General features: G+C 42.3%; 1 pseudogene; it reads left to right on the top strand.

Annotated features, from left to right (window-relative positions):
• The first annotated feature begins 1774 nt into the window (after positions 1-1774).
• Positions 1775-7445, top strand: LOC116758306 (annotated as a pseudogene).
• The last annotated feature ends 10426 nt before the right edge of the window (positions 7446-17871 follow it).

The raw sequence follows: 17871 nt of genomic DNA, 5'->3' as shown, positions 1-17871 counted from the left end.
GATGCAATCCCTATCAAATTACCAACAGCATTTTTTACAGAACTAGAACAAAAATATTAAAATTTGTATGGAGACACAAAAGACCCCAAAAAGCCAAAGCAATCTTGGGGAAAAAAAACCAGAGCTGGAGGAATTAGACTCCCTGACTTAAGACTATACTACAAAGCTACAGTAACCAAGAGAGTATGGTACTGGCACAAAAACAGAAATATAGATAAATGGAACAGGATAGAAAGCCCAGAGATAAACCCATGCACCTATGGTCACCTAATCTATGACAAAGGAGACAAGGATATACAATGGAGAGAAGACAGTGTGTTCAATAAGTGGTCCTGGGAAAACTGGACAGCTACATGTAAAAGAATGGAATTAGAACACTCCCTAACACCGTACACAAAAATAAACTCAAAATGGATGAGAGTCCTAAATGTAAGACTGGACACTATAAATCTCTTATAGGAAAACATAGGAAGAACTCTCTTTGACATAAATCACAGCAAGATCTTTTTTGACCCACCTCCTAGAGTAATGGAAATAAAAAAAAATTAAACAAATGGGACCTAATGAAACTTAAAAGCTTTTGCACAGCAAAGGAAACTATAAACAAGACAAAAAGACAACCCTCAGAATGGGAGAAAATATTTGCAAACAAAGCAACGGACAAAGGATTAATCTCCAAAATATATAAACAGCTCATGCAGCTCAGTATCAAAAAAACAAACAACCCAATCAAAAAGTGGGCAGAAGACCTAAATAGACATTTTTCCAAAGAAGACATACAGATGGCCAAGAGGCACATGAAAAGCTGCTCAACATCACTAATTACTAGAGAAATGCAAATCAAAACTACAATGAGTTAGTTATTACCTCACACCAGTCAGAATGGCCATCATCAGAAAATCTGCAAACAACAAATGCTGGAGAGGGTGTGGAGAAAAGAGAACCCTCTTGCACTGTTTGTGGGATGTAAATTGATACAGCCACTATGGAGAACAGTATGGAGGTTCCTTAAAAAACTAAAAATAGAATTACCATATGACCCAGTAATCCCACTACTGGGTATATACCCTGAGAAAACCATAATTCAAAGGCACACGCACCCCAGTGTTCATTGCAGCACTATTTACAATAGCCAGGTCATGGAAGCAACCTAAATGCCCATCGACAGACAAATGGATAAAGAAGATGTGGTACATATATACAATGGAATATTACTCAGCCATAAAAAGGAATGAAATTGGGTCATTTGTAGAGACGTGGATGGACCTAGAGACTGTCATACAGGGTGAAGTAAGTCAGAAAGAAAAACAAATATCGTATATTAATGCATACATGTGGAATCTAGAAAAAGGGTACAAATGAACCAGTTTGCAGGGCAGAAATAGAGATACAGATGTAGAGAACAAACATATGGGCACCAAGGGGACAAAACATTGGGGGGGGGTGGGATGTATTGGGAGATAGGGTTGACATATATATACACTAATATGTATAAAATAGATAACTAATAAGAACCTGCTGTATTAAAAAAACTAAAATTCAAAAAAAAATGTTCGCCTGCGGTCCGGGCGCGCGGCGCAGGCAGACGCGGGGAGCAGGGCAGAGGATGGAGGCAGCAGCGCCCTCTGCAACGGTCCGGGCTGCACGTGAGAAGGTGGCAGTGTAGGCACGCAGGCCACATGGAGGCCGGCGGTGGCGGCCGGGCCATGACGGGAAACCGCCTTCGTCGGGCTCACTGAGGTGCGCTCTCTGAAGTCCCTGCGAGCCATGACCCATGCGCTCGCTGAGCAGCCGAGTGCTGCGCCACCAGGGGCGAGCCTGAGCCCAGCAGGAGCCGGGCTCTGGGGTTGGGGGCTCGGCCCGGAGGCCGGAGACTGGTGGCGACGCGGCCGCGCACGGCTTCTGTTACTGTCCGGGCAGCCGCAAGCGCAAGCGGAGCAGCGGGGCCTTCTGCTGCTGTCACCCCGGTTCCGAGACAGACGAGGATGAGCAGGAAGGGGATGGGCAGCAGCGACTCCTCAACACCCCTCGGAGGAAAACACTGAAGAGTACATTCAAATATATTTATCAAACATTATTTTTAAATGGTGAAAACAGTGACATTAAGATTTGTGCTCTAGAAGAGTGGAGCTTACACAAAATGTATTTATGTCAATCTGGCTACTTTCCTAGTATGTTCAGTGGTTCATGGAAGGAGTCCAGCATGAATATTATTGAACTGGAGACTCCAGACCAGAATATTGATATAGAAGCACTGCAGGTGACATTTGGGTCATTGTAACGAGATGATGTCTTAATAAAGCCCAGTCGAGTTATTGCCATTTTGGCAGCAGCTTGTATGCTACAGTTGGATGGTTTAATACAGCAGTGTGATGAGACAATGAAGGAAACAATTAGTGTGAAAACCCGTATGTGGCTATTACACATCGGCAGGGACCTGTGGACTGGATTCTGTAAAGAAAAAGTGCCTTGAATGGCTTCTAAACAATTTGATGACTCACCAGAATGTTGAACATTTTAAAGAACTCAGTATAAATGTCATGAAACAACTCATTGGTTCATCTAACTTATTTGTGATGCAAGTGGAGATGGATGTATACACAGCCCTTAAAAATTGGATGTTCCTGGGCTTCCATGGTGGTGCAGTGGTTGAGAGTCGGCCTGCCGATGCAGGGGATACGGGTTTGTGCCCCGGTCCGGGAAGATCCCACATGCCACGGAGTGGCTAGACCCGTGAGCCATGGCCGCTGAGACTGCACGTCCGGAGCCTGTGCTCCGCAACAGGAGAGGCCACAGCAGTGAGAGGCCCGCGTACCGCAAAAAAAAAAAGTGGGTGTTCCTTCAACTTGTCCTTTCTTGGAATGGATCTTTAAAACAGCTTTTGACTGAAACAGATGTCTGGTTTTCTAAGAGGAGAAAAGATTTTGAAGGTATGACCTTCCTTGAAACTGAGCAAGGAAAACCATTTGTGTCAGTATTCAGACATTTAAGGTTACAGTATATTATCAGTGATTTGGCCTCCACGAGAATTATCGAACAAGATTCTCTAGTACCTTCAGAATGGCTATCTTCTGTGTATAAACAGCAGTGGCTTGCTATGCTCCGAGCAGAACAAGACAGTGAGGTGGGGGTAGGTATGGTGCGTCATAGCATTGTTCATTAAATATATATATATATATATATATATATTTTTTTTTTTTTTACTGAAATATAGTTAATTTACAATATTGTGTTCGTTTCAGGTGTACAGCAAAGAGATTCAGTTATAGATATTTTTTTCAGATTATTTTCCATTATAGGTTATTATAAGATACTGAATATAGTTCCCTGTGCTATATAGTAAATCCTTGTTGCTTATCTGTTTTATGTATAGTAGTTTGTATCTGTTAATCTCATACTCCTAATTTATCCCACCACCCCTCCCTTTCCCCTTTGGTAACCATAAGTTTATTTTCTTTGTCTGTGAGTTCTTCTGTTTTTTATGTAGATTCATTTGTATTATTTTTTTGGATTCCGCCTATAAGTGAAATCTTTAATTGTCTTTTTCTGTTGGACATTTCACTTAGCGTGATATTCTTGGGTCCATCCATGTTGCTGCAAATGGCAACATTTAGTTCTTTTTTGTGACTGAGTAATACATATTCCATTGTATATAAATATGCCACATCTTCCTAAGCCAGTCATCTGTTGATGGGCCCTTGGGCTGCTTCAGTGTCTTGGTTCTTGTGGATGGTGCTGCTGTGAACATTGGGGTGCATGTATCTTTTTGAATTAGAGTTTTCATCTTTTGGGGATGTATGGCAAGGGGTGGAATTGCTGGGTGTGGTGGCTCTAATTTTGGTTTTTTTGGGGATCTTCACGCAGTTTTCCATGAGGGCTGCACCAGTTTACATCCCCACCAGCAATGTGGGAGGGTTCCCTTTTCCCCACACCCTGTCCAGATCTATTGTTTGTGGACTTTTTGATGGTGGCCATTTTGACTACTGTAGGGTGATATCTCGTGGTGGTTTTGATTTGCATTTCTCTAATGGTTATTGATGTTGAGGATCTTTCCAGGTGCCTGTTGGCCATCTGTGTGTCATCTTTGGAGGGGTGTCTGTTTGGGTCTTCTGCCCACTTTTTGATTGGGTTGTTTGTTTTATTGAGTTGTATGAGCTGTTTGTATATTTTGGAGATTAGCCCCTTATGGGTCACATCGTTTGCGGATATTTTCTCCCATTCCCTAGGTTGCCTTTTCGTTTTGTTTGTGGTTTCCTTTGCAGTGCAAAAGCTTTTAAGTTTTTTTAGGTCAGGTCCCATTTGTTCATTTTTGCTTATATATCTCTTTTGCCTTGGGACACTAATCTAAGAAAATATTTTGCTACAGTTTATGTCTGAGAGTGTTTTGCCTATGTTCTTTTCTGGGAGTTTTGTGGTGTCATGTCTTATACTTGGGTATTTAAGCTATCTTGAAGTTTTTTTGTGTATGGTGTGACGGAGTGTTCATATTGATTTGCATATGGCTGTCCAGTTTTCCCACCACCACTTGTTGAGGAGACTGTCTTTTCTCCATTGTATTAATATATTATTGCCTCCATTGTCGTCATTAATTGACCACAGGTGTATGGATTTTGCTATGAATTTTTAAATATATTCATTATGTTGGAAAGCCAGTAACAGTATTAAAATCAAGAGCTATTAGAGAAAAAAAATGTTCTAGGTGGAAAAACAAACGAACACAAGAAAAGAAATAAACATAGCCATTGTAGGCTCCAATAAGTCCTCATCAGCAAGAAGTCATCACAGGAAAGGATTTCACAATGGGAGGGAGCTGCTTAGATTAAGTCAAGGACGGTCTCTCTGAAGAGGTGACGTTTGCACAGACTCCTGATTGGATGCACATGAGCCAGCCATGAGAACTGGAACAAGAGCCTCTGGGACCAAGAGCAAATGCTGAGGTCCAGAGGTGGGACAGGGCTCTGTGGGTATTTGAAATAGAAAGGAGCAGAGTGTAGCTGCTTTGTAAATTTCAGAGCAGGGGAGCTAGGGCTGTCAGAACGATTCAGTGAGACAAAGGGTGTAGAGTACATAGTGGATGCTCAGTAAGTGCTATCTGTCTATCGATCGTCATCATCATATGAGTTTGTAGAGTTAGGAGGTAGATCATGCAGGTCACTGCAGCCCATGGTAGGAAATCTGTGTTTTAATCTAAAAAGAACTGCAAGTCATTGAGGAGGAGTTTGCACGTCAAGTGACATGGTCTGATTTATTGTTTTAAAAATATTCCCGGGGGCTTCCCTGGTGACACAGTGGTTGAGAGTCTGCCTGCCGATCCAGGGGACACGGGTTCGTGCCCTGGTCCAGGAAGATCCCACATGCCGCAAAGCGGCTGGGCCCATGAGCCATGGCCGCTGAGCCTGCACGTCCGGAGCCTGTGCTCCGCAACGGGAGAGGCCCCAACAGTGAGAGGCCCGCATACCACAAAAAAGAAAAAAAAAATATCCCCGGGCTGCTCATTGAAGAGAGATTAGAGCAGGACAAGAGTGGAAGCAGGGAGATGAGTTAGGAGGCCATTCTAAGAATCTGGACACGAGGTTACACAAGGTAAAATGTTTGAACGCCCATCTCTTATTTTGATCTTAATACAATTCATGAAAAATGAAATTGTGGGACTTCCCTGGTGGCGCAGTGGTTGAGAATCCGCCTGCCAATGCAGGGGACTTGGGTTTGATCCCTGGTCCAGGAAGATCCCACATGCCACTGAGCAACTAAGCCCGTGCACCACGACTACTAAGCCTGAACTCTAGAGCCCGAAAGCCACAACTATTGAGCCCGTGTGCCACAACTACTGAAGCCTGCACGCCTAGAGCCCATGCTCCACAACAAAGAGAAGCCACTGCAGTGAGAAGCCCGCGCACCGCAATGAAGAGTAGCCCCTGCTCACCGCAACTAGAGAAAGCCCACACTCAGCAACGAAGACCCAACGCAGCCATAAATAAATAAATAAATTTATTTATTTTTTAATGAAATTGTATGTGCTTTCGAGTTGGCTACCCACTTTTGACAGAAAAGTTTGTGTCTTCTGATGTTCATCGCATTTAACGAAGAACAAATTTATGTTGTTCTCTCAAGAATGCCACTGAGGTGCCTTTCCAACACAAGCGACCAGTTCTGATCTCCAGGCACCACCTGGGTGTCCTACAGGTAAATTAAATTCTGACACTACCAACCTGGAGTTACCATCAGATCCCACAAGTTAAAGGGTTCAGTTGCACAAGACTGCCCTCACTTCAGACGCCAGTCACAAGTCCTGAGGCATCTGACAGACCGGCTAGAAGTTGGGAGTTCCCACCACCACCCCCTCAGGTTTGATACTTTGCTAAAACGGCTCACAGAACTCAGGAAGACAGTTCATTTGCTATATTATCAACTTATTATAAAGGCTAGAACTCAGGAACAGCCAAAGGGACGAGATGAAGAGGGCCTGAAAGTGAAGGGCAGTGCATGTAGCTTTCATGTCCTCTCTGGGGATGCCATCCTCCCAGTACCTCGATCCGTTCCCTGAACCAGAAGCTCTCCAAACCCTGTTATTTAGGGTTTTTTTTTTCCTGGATGATTCATCATGTAGGCATGATGGGTTATTGACTCAATCTCTAGCCTCTCTCCCCTCCCCGGAGGCTGGGGAATGAGGCTGAAATTTATAGGCTTCTAATCAAGATTTGGTCTTTCTGGCAACATGCCCCCATCCTGAAGCTATCTGGGGGCCCCACCAAGAGTACCTCATTAGAACAAAAAACATCCTAGCATCCTTATCACTCAGGAAATTCCAAAAGGATTTAGGAGCTCTGTGTCAGGAACTGGAAATAAAGACCAAATATATATTTCTGATTAAGCTACACCCACCACTGGACTAATTTAAGTATTTTATCTGATAATAACACTCTTTTTTATTGCATCTAAGGTAAAATATGTTAATAGTCTATAAAAAAACCTGCTCAGATCTGCTAGCGTGGCATATGTCATGCCAGGTAGACTTGGTTATTTTGTAATAACTCATCGACTTCCCTGGGTATTACCCTCATAGGACTGTTAGCTTCCGAAGAACAGACCTGATGATTTTTTATCTTTGCTTTGGCAAATGCTTAGCAGAGTCCCTAGTACATAATAGGTCCTTGATAAATGTTTCCCAAATGCACCAATGAATACTATGTATTATGGACTGAATGTCTGTGTCCCCTTCCCAATTTGTATGTAGAAATCCTAACCCCCAATAGGATGGTATTAGGAGGTAGGGCCCTTGGGAGATGATTATGTCATGATTAGGTCTCATCCCTTATGGATGGGATCTGTGCCCTTATAAGAGGGGGAAACGGTCTCTCTCTGCGTACGCTCCCCAAGGAAAGCCATGTGAGGACATGACCAGGAAGAGGGCCCTCAACAAGGACCTGACCAGGCTGGCACCCTGATCTCCAACCTCCAGCCTGAGAAATAAATGCCTGTTATTTAAACCACCCAGCCTGTCGCATTTTTTTACAGCAATACAAGTTGACGGAGACATTATGGAAGCATCTTGGTAAGAAATGGTCCCTTCCCTCAAGGAGCTTGTAATTCATTCAGGAAGAAAATAGAGACTTGAACACTTAAATAATCGTTCTTTTTGCAACCCTCACGGGAGAGAGATGCTGATATGTGGTTAAAGCTCTTAGATTTTGGAGTTAATCTGGTCTCTAAGCATACTCGCTGTGTGCCCCTTGGTGAGTTACTACACCTCTCTGTGCTTTCCCATCACTTTCTGTGAAGGGTGGCTGGGAGAAGTAGCTAATCCACATAAAGTGCTTGGTTCAGTGCCTGGAACACAGAAAATGCTATCAATTTAAACCTCGAAGAGGGTATAACTTTTTGTGCTAACACAGATGTCAAGGCTAAAGCGTTTGTTTGGGTTAATAAGAAACAAGATTGATAATGAGACGGCAGAAAGCATGTGTGATTTGGCATCCCGTGAACCCCAGAGCCTTGATCTCAACCCACACAGAGGTATCCGGTCTTCAAAAGAGCAACTGGTGTTGGCAGCCCCCTCCAAGACACTGGGACCTTGGCTGGGTCCTCCACGGGTCCCTGTGGAGCATCAGCTTGGGAACGATCCAGGGCATGGCTGGAACCATCTCCAAGAAGCCAGTCTCTCTGCTTTGGGCTGGAGGGAGGTTTGGGTGGCCACGGCTGCCAATTTTGGCTAGGCGCTGGCCACGTGTTGACAGTGAGGCTCTGGGAAAATGTGACCTCTTATTTCACTCTATTCTGCACGGGCCTGTCTCCGGAGCGGGCTTTTGTCCCCCGCCATGGAGCTGGTGGAGAGCAATGAAGCAGTGGCTACTTCTCAGGCAGTTTGATTCACCAGCCTGGGTTCTACGCAGGTGACCAGTGCCAAGGAGGTTACCCCTGCCCACCTGGCATCCCACCCCTACCCCAGATGGAACATGGTGCCCTCCCAGCACTTCCCCCTAGCGGTCTTGGCAATACCGAGGATTGAAAACACTTCAACAAGACTCAGAGACAATGGGGAATGCTTCCCCCTCACTCTCACCCCTAACCCCTTCCAAGCATCGCTATCAAAGGTATGACACACTTCAGAAAACCCAGATGGAGAAGCGCAGCAGAAAACAAAGATGATGTGTCAAGCCCTTGACACATGAAATTCTTCAGAACTGCACTGAAAATGGTATCTGACACATTGCCGGAGCATGACATTTTTACATAAAACTAGGTATGATTACGGGGCAACGCGCCCATCATCTAATGCTTTTCTTTGCTGCCCAGCATCTAGTTCAATGACACAGTCTGCCGCTCTCCCTCTCAATCGCGTTTTACTTCTTTTCTCTATTTTTTTCAACGTATCATTTAAATTGGAATTTATCCTATATCTTATGTTTATTAGAGGGAGGCAGAAGATTATGGTGATGGAGTCTGTCTGGGTTGAAATCTCAGCCTCACCACTTCCTAACGGGTAACCTGGACCAAGTTCTGTAACCTCTCTGTTGCCTTACCTGTAAAAGTGGGGCTTTTATGAAGCACAGATGAGATCATACGTGTAAATTACTTAAGAGGAGTACCTGAAATGTAGGAAGCCCTCAGTGAATGTTTACCAATAATATTCTTCTTCCCAAAGCCTCTGACCAGTCATTCGTATCATTACCTCTTTTCCTTCTTTAGCTCCACTGATTACAAACATAACAGGCATTTGTTCATTCGGTTATCAGTCTTTTTAATGGAGGAGTTATGTATTTTAATGTATGATGATGATAAAATAATATTAAATAGGAGCAGTTAAACTTATTTAGTGTTTCCTGTGTGCTGGGCTCTATGCTCAGCTATTTAACACACATCATCTCATTTAATCCTCATAGTGAATGGTTTCCAAAGGCTGGATGTGGACTAGTGCTGGCACAAGACTAAAGTTGTCATCAGTCTAAAATAAAGCCATTGGAAAACATTTTTCTTTAAAGATATCTTCATTTAAAGAAATTAATTCTTCCTATTCTTTTGGTGTTAAAATACTCTTTATTTTATGGTGAGGGTAGATGATCGTTTATTTTTTGGAACATTCCTACATGAAAAAATAAATGATCGACAACCGTGTATTAGTCACTAGACTGTTTTTGGTCCTTTGAATCCAATAGTCTAAAATCTGTTCCTCACTGCAATTCTGATGGGTAGATATTATTAGTCCCATTTTGCAATGGAGAAGCCAAGGCTCAGAGTGGTTATGGGACTGCCCAAGGTCACAGAGCTAGCAAAAGGCAGAGCCCAGAATCCTAGTTCTTAAGTCCTTAATAATAACATTTATGGAGTACCTACTGCATGCAGGACACACATCTCATTTCATTCTCATAGCTGCTCTGTGAGGAAGTGTGATTCCCCATTTTACAGAATGATGGAACTTGAGGAGTTTAGGAATTTGCCAAGGTCATAGAGTCTGAAAATATGAGAGCAGGATTGGAGCACAGAATTCTCTGAATCTGATTCCTGTTCTCTTTGCACCTACCATGAGCCAGACACCCTGAAGATAGGCCTATCACAAATAGGTAAAAAATGTGCTCCAGCCTCAGGGGTTTCCCAGTCTCAACAAGGAGACACTCAAACAACTTATCACAGTGCCGTGAGAGGCACTACATGAAGGTGTGTCCAAGACACTTTGAGAGCACTAATGAAGGAGAACTTTATTTTGAGGCCTTTGCAAACATTTCTGACAATATTGTAGTATCTTGCTATATTGTATTTTAAAGAAGCCCGTATGAAATGTAAGGTTTCATGTGACTACTTTTTATGAACAGTTGACAGGATATCTGTTTCATTACAAGCATATTTCTTTTTTTTTTTTTAAAGAAGATGTTGGGGGTAGGAGTTTATTAATTTATTTACTTATTTTTGCTGTGCTGGGTCTTCGTTTCTGTGCGAGGGCTTTCTCTAGTTGTGGCAAGCGGGGGCCACTCTTCATCGCGGTGCTCGGGCCTCTCACTATCGCGGCCTCTCTTGTTGCGGAGCACAAGCTCCAGACACACAGGCTCAGAAGTTGTGGCTCACGGGCCTAGTTGCTCTGCGGCATGTGGGATCCTCCCAGACCAGGGCTCGAACCCGTGTCCCCTGCATTGGCAGGCAGATTCTCAACCACTGCGCCACCAGGGAAGCCCTACAAGCATATTTCTTGTATTATAATATGTTGCCCTGATTAGTCCTTTGGTGAGGGTTTTCTGGGATCCCATTTTATTTTGAAGGTTGAAGGTGATTTTTTTTTTTTTTAATAATAAAAAAGGCATGGAACACTTAAAATCCTGCAGCCTCTATCGTACCCTAAAGTGACAAAACATTTCTCCTTGTACCTTTAACTGTGCCAGTTTGGAACTTTGGCAAAAGACCAAAAAGAATTTCATTCTGCTCCCCTCCCCCAGCCCCAGCTCCACATTTAGATTTTTATTTAATAGTCTGTAAATAATGAAATAGGAAATACAAAGAGCAACTGAAGGTTAAATTACACCACGGCAAAAAAAAAAAAAAAACATATAAAAGCTAAATTTCACTTTAAGCCCCAAAGAGGTAGCAGGTGAAATGTCTTCAGGACAAATCCTTCTCTCCAAATTGCACTGCAGAGGCTGAGTCAGGTGCTCTGAGCCCAAGGAACTCCCGCTGACGTCAATGCATACTTGGAAAACAGTCTATTAAAGCTACAGGCAGGCAGACAGATGGCCCTGACAGCAAAGTCGTGTCCTTGGACTTTGGGAATTGCCAAATCCTAACCTTTTGAGAGGAATATATTTTCTGGCGTAACAGGGCACATGCCTCCACAACTTATAGTGTCCTTGAATCTTGTTTGTTCAAAGTTAAAGATTCTCTGGCCCAAGACCTAGAAGCTAGGCTTGCATCATCCTATTTTATTTTGTTTTATCCACTTCCCAGGGGTCTATTCACTCTTTAACAATTACATATTGAAGGACTTGCTATGAGCAAGGTCTAGACACATGGAAAAGCAAACAGAGACATGCATGGTCTAAGCCTGCATGGAGCCGCGTCTAGTTGAAAGCCAGACATTAAATCAATCAAATCAATCACACTAGTGAATGTGTAATACTGAATCCATAGACTCGGGAGTGAAATGATGCTCTTTAAGAGAGAGTAATCAGGGAACCTGACCTAGTTTGAGGAGTCAGGAGTGGGAGGCTGAGGAAGAGATTTCCAGGCAAAGGCTAGGATGCCGGAGGGCCTGAGAGACTGAAGAGCAGAGGCAGGTTGGTGGGAGGGGAGCTGAGAACTGGGCAGGACTAGACCAGGCAGGGCCTTTAGGGCCTAGTTAAGGATTTGATCTTTATCCTAAATGTAATAGGTGCGTTCAAAACATTCTAAGATCAGGTTCATATCTGATCAGAAAGGCCTTTTGGAAAGATACCCCAGCAGCTGTGTAGAGGAGAGAAGGGGTGGGGGAGGATGTCAGATAGTAATGTAGGAAGACGAGTCAGAAGACCATTGTGGTGGTCCAGCCAAGACCTGATAGTGTCTTGGCTGGGAAGGTGGTAATGAAGATGGAGAGGAGAAAAGAGATAAAGTTAAATGTGACTGGATATAAGCTGAGGGAGAAAGAGGTGTTAAGGATGGTGCCTGGGCATCTAGCTTTCAGAGCTGGGTAGATGCTGGTGCCATTTGGTGAGATGGGGACCCTATAAAAGGACCAGGTGGTGAGGGAGAAGGCCACCTTTCAGTCTCAGCCACAGGAAATGTGCAGTGTCTGTGAGATAGCTTAGTCAGGATGACTAAGTCTGAGCATGGGACTGGAGACAGAAAGGCCAGAGCTGGAGACATAATCTTGGGAGTCACCAGGTAGTCATGGACATTTAAGATATGAATTCCTCCAAACCAGGAAAGTGTACAGCATTAGAAGAGAAAAGGGTTTGGGTGTGTCTTCAGGAATTTTACCATGTGGCTTGAAAGAAGAAGATTAGTGTAAAAAGGCCTGAGATGGATTTGCTGAAAAATAATTCTCTCTCTTGTATGGGCCCCATTCAAGACCTTTTATTAATAATTTGGTATTCTTTTAAAGAAAGCCCCCCAAATTGAAACTCCTTCCGGCTCCACAAAATCCAGTTGCACCTCTGGCATTCTTAGAGGTCGGAGGAAATTTAGGAATACAGGCGACCCACAAAACCAACAGGAGATAGTGTTTCATGCAGGAAGACTGGTTCCAATATCCAAAGCTGCTGAATGATTAGGTAAAATGATGGTCAGGTAGGTAGGAGGGCAGGACGTGAGGGAGAGCTGAGGACCCTTCCCAGGTTTCCAGCTTCTGTGATAGGGCAGGTGGTGGTGCCGAGGTAGCAGTTCAGAAAGAGGAACAGGACTGGCCCAGGCCTCTCTCAGGGCCACACGGAACTCCCTTTCCATCATGGAAATCACACATCAAGATCCCCATGGAGCTCAACCTCTTTTCTTGAAAACATTACCTTTTCCTTCAGCCATTCTCGTTAGTTTCTTCTGCACAAGCTCCACATTCAGAAACTGAAGCCTGCCTTCCGGTAAGGTCCATGCAGCCCTGAGGAGTGTACTCCATCGCCCAACTTCCTCATTCCAGACTCCAGCCCAGTGGTTCCCCACTGGAGCTGCCTTTCACAGCCTTGCTTACTTGTCAATTAAAAAAAAAACCATTTTCTGCTCATGTTCTTCTTCTAAGTCACATCTCCCCCTCTTATATTTGTGCCACTGGATTTTTTTTACCCCAATGCAGCACCTTACACTTGTCCTTGATAAATTTCAAACCTGTAGATTTAGTCCATCTCTGTAGTTTATGAAAGATGCTGTCCAGTCCTGATTCTTAATGTAATGTGTCTTCAGAGATATCTGTACTATACTGTGACATGGTCTCCAGTACGGCAGTCAGCAGAAGGCAGGCTAATGATTGGCAAGTCACATATTGTAGCTGGCAAATTATGAGAACCATGACTGCACAATATAACACGTTCTCTGCTTACACAGTTAGATTACACCTCGTTGAACATTTATGCTAGCATATATATATATTTTTTTTAACGTGTACGTTTATTTATTTATTGTCCGGGCCATGCAGCATGTGGGATCTTAGTTCGCCGACCAGGGATGGAACCCGGACCCCCTGCAGTGGAAGTGCAGAGTCTTAACCACTGGACTGCCAGGGAATTCCCTGCCATATATTTATTATCTCACTCATTTAAATTAGAGTTACAGGTATCAACATGGACAGATCATCATATAATGTTAAGACAAAACAACTTGCAGAATAATATGTGCAGTATTATATTTATTTATATAAATTTTTAAAATCTGTAAAAACACCATGCATTGTTTGTGAATTTGTACGTACATGGTATAAAAATATGCAAAGAAATGATAAACATCAAATTTAAGAGAGTGATTGCATTTTTGTTTTTTGCAGTACGCGGGCCTCTCACTGTTGTGGCCTCTCCCGTTGCAGAGCACAAGCTCTGGACACGCTGGCTCAGCGGCCGTGGCTCACAGGCCCAGCCGCTCCATGGCATGTGGGATCCTCCCGGACCGGGGCACGAACCCATGTCCCCTGCATCAGCAGGCGGACTCTCAACCACTGCGCCACCAGGGAAGCCCAGTGATTGCCTTTGAGGGGAAGGAAAGGGAAAGACATTGGGAAAGGGTCCTAGGAACCTTCAACTATATCTATAAAAGTTATTTTTAATTTTTTAACACATCTGAAGAAAATAGAGCAAAAATGCTAAGATTTGACAAGAATGGGTACCTGGGAGTTTATTGTATTATTCACTCTACACTTTCTGAGGTGCTTAAAATATTTCTAAACTTTTTTAAAGTTCACAATCAAGTGAGGAAATAATAAGTGATACAGGAGAGGCATTGACAAAAGATTATGGGAGGACAGGAGGAGGAAAAATTAATTTTAACAGGAGAATTTATGTTGCTAACTTCATCATCAATAGAAATATAGGCAATGTATGTGCCTGGTTCTTCTAATTTAATAAACATTTATTAAGCACCATCATGTTAGTTGTTAGAGGCACAGGTATGAATACAGCGGTCTGTAACAACAAATCATACCGTCTGAAAAGGGAACAATGGACCTAGAGGCTGTCACACAGAGTGAAGTCAGAAAGAGAAAAACGAATATCACATATTAACGCATATATGTGGAATCTAGAAAAATGGTATAGATGATCTTCTTTGCAAAGCAGAAATAGAGACACAGACGTATGGACGCCAAGGGGGAAGAGGGAACGGGATGAATTGGGAGATTGGGATTGACATATATATGCTCTTGATACTATGTATAAAATAGGTAACTAATGAGAACCTACTGTATAGCTCAGGGAACTCTACTCAATGCTCTGTGGTGAACTAAATGGGAAGAAAATCCCAAAAAAAGGGGCATATATGTATACATATAGCTGATTCACTTTGCTGTACGGTAGAAACTAACACAATATTGTAAAGCAACTATACTCCAATAAAAATTAATTTTAAAAAATTTAAAAGCAAATAAAAAGGGAACAGACTTCATAGACAGTGAAATGATAACCAGGCAATGTTATGTTACGGTTAAGTAAAAGGTTTCGAGACACCTATATCTGCCTGGGTAGGTGGGGGAAAGCTTCACAGAAGGGGAATCTCTAAGAAATAGAAAAAGATAAGAAGAGCGAGAGGGAAGAGCAAAAAACAGGTGACAGGTACAGAATGTATTAAGATATGGAGTTGTGAAAGTTCCAGGTGACTAAAGGTGAGCCTGGAGAGAGTCTAGTTTGTGAATGGTTCTGCATGGTGTGCTGAATGCCTGTCTCTTGCCAATAATTATTTGTGGGATGAAGAGAGGGAGAGAGGAAAGTATGAAAGTGTATCTCAACCTGTAGACAAAGTGTAGCCAACGGAAGCTTTTCATAAAGGGAGTGACAGGATATGATTAGATGGATGAGAAGGAAAACATTGGCTGGAGTTGAGGGGAGAGGGAGTGGGGAAAAATGGAATGCTTTCACCTCGGCGCAGGAGAGAGATTGAGGACCCGAACTAAGACCAGGCAATAGAGAGTAAGAGGAGAGACTCATTTGAGAGAAATGTTTGAAGTCGAGGCAGGACAATTGAATAACTGATTAGTTGTAGGAGGTGACAAAAAGGAAGAGAAGGAAGAGGTTGAACACTTTTTTAAAAATTCCAGTTGACTGGTTAAATTAACTTTATAAAGTTATGCTTTACATAAAATTAAAATGTGCCAATTTTAAGTATATAGTTTTGATGTTTTGACAAATATATATACCCATATACACATATATAATATATATATAATATATACATAATATATAATATAATACATATATAATATACACACAACCAAGACATGAAGTATTTTCATCATCTCAAAAGTTCTCTTATGCCCTCGACAGTCAGTAAACAATTCCCCTACACCGCCCAACCCAGATAAACACTGATATGTTTTCTGTCCCTAGAACTTAGTTTTTTCTTTTCTAGAATTCCATATAGGTAGAATCTTACAGTATGCACTCTTTTTTGTGTGTGGTTTCTTTCACTCAGCATAATATTTTTGAAATTCATATAGAATACTTTCTTTGTCAGTAGTTTGTGCCTTTGTTTTGCTGAATAGTATTCTGTTGAGTGGAAGTACCAAATTCTATTTGTTTATATGTACCAATGGTCACCTGTTGATGGATGTTTTTGTTGGTTTCCATTTGGGGCTACCACAAATGAAGCTGTTATGTACACTTCTGTACAAGTCTCTGTGTGAAATGCGTTTTTATTTCTCGTCAGGGAAATAACTAGGAGTGAATTGCTAGAGCACATGGTAAATGTAAACTTGACTTTACAAGAAACTGCCAAACAATTCTCCAAAGTGTTTGCACCATTTTGTATTCCCACCAGCAATATACATTGCTCCATGTCCTTGCCAACACTTGCATTGTTGGCCTTTTCAATTTTAGACATTCTTGTGGATATGTAGTGGTATTTCACGGTGGTTTTAATTTTCATTTATTTGATGGCTAATGACGTTGAGAATTTTTTTCACGTGCTTGCTCATTTGTATATATTCTTTTTTGAAGCGTCTGTTCTATCTTTTGGTTGTAAGAGTTCTTTATATACCTTGAGAGATTAGAAAGGTAGAGAAGGCATTAACTGAGATTAGGAGCTGTGGGGAAAGAGCTGGAAAAAGTGTTCTCAAGCCCAGGAGAGAGTGATCCAAAAACAGGTTGAATTTCAGGAAGTAGAGGTCCATCTAACAGTGTCAAATGTCACCAGAAGTTCAAGTGCAAAAAGACTGAAAAAATGGATGGTTGAGTTTTCAGCCATGGTTTTTAAAGTGTGGGTGACTGTCTGTTAGAAGTCAATTTAGTGGAGCTTCACCAGTATTTTTTTTAATGGAATAGAATGGAAAAGTGCATTGCAGTTACTAAGGTTAAGTGTAGTTTCATGAAATTTATTTTGTTATATATGTGCATTAGGTACTGGGTCACAGTGTAAAATACATATTTTACTTTGGATTATGGTAGAAGAAAATCTTGGAAGAAGAAGGGAGACCACAGAAGTCCTTTCCAACGTTATCCTGGTACAGGATGGTAGCAGAGGATATGGACTCAGTTGCCTCTGGGTTTAAGCCCTGGTGTCTTCCTCTTTGTTAGATCTTTGTATAATCTTGAATATTACGGAAACTCTCTAATTCTCACTTTCCTTAAGTATAGGTTGTGAATAATGATAATATTTACCCAAAGTGCTGTTGACACAGTTGCTTTTGTGCACACTGGGGAGCCCAGTGCCTCTCCCACAGGATGGACACAGCCAGTGGAGTCTCAGCTGGATTTCAGTCCCCAGCCCCTCTGCTAGGCTGCCTGGTATAAGACTAACCTGCACAAGCTTTTGCCCTATGAGGATTAAGTGGGGTTATACTTGTAAACCACTGTGCACAATGCTTGGAACAGAGCAAGCTCTCCATAACCATCGGCTGTTGTCGATACTGGCTGTTATTCTTGTTAGGGCAGAAGCCAGACCCCACTAGATTAAGGAGGTGGAGATAATGCATAGGGGCTTTCCTTAAAAAGACTGGTTGATGAACAGGGAATAGAGCCAATATTCTGTAATACCTATAAATGGAAAGTAATCTTTAAAAATTGTATAAAAAATTTTTAAAAAGAAAAAAAAGTCTGGTTGATGGAAACAACCCAATGTTCATCAACTAAAGAACAAACTGTGACACAATGGAATACTATTCAGTCATAAAAAAATGAAGTACTAATACATGCCACAAAGTGGATGAACCTAGCTAAGTGAAGGCAGCTAGTCACAAAAGGCCACAGACTGAATATGAAATATTCAGAATAGGCAAACCCATAGAGA

Source organism: Phocoena sinus, chromosome 8 (genome assembly GCF_008692025.1).
Source record: "Phocoena sinus isolate mPhoSin1 chromosome 8, mPhoSin1.pri, whole genome shotgun sequence".
In the NCBI taxonomy this organism is placed as follows: domain Eukaryota; kingdom Metazoa; phylum Chordata; class Mammalia; order Artiodactyla; family Phocoenidae; genus Phocoena; species Phocoena sinus.
Note: the sequence above shows the minus strand (reverse complement) of the source record. Positions and strands in the feature narration are given on the sequence as shown.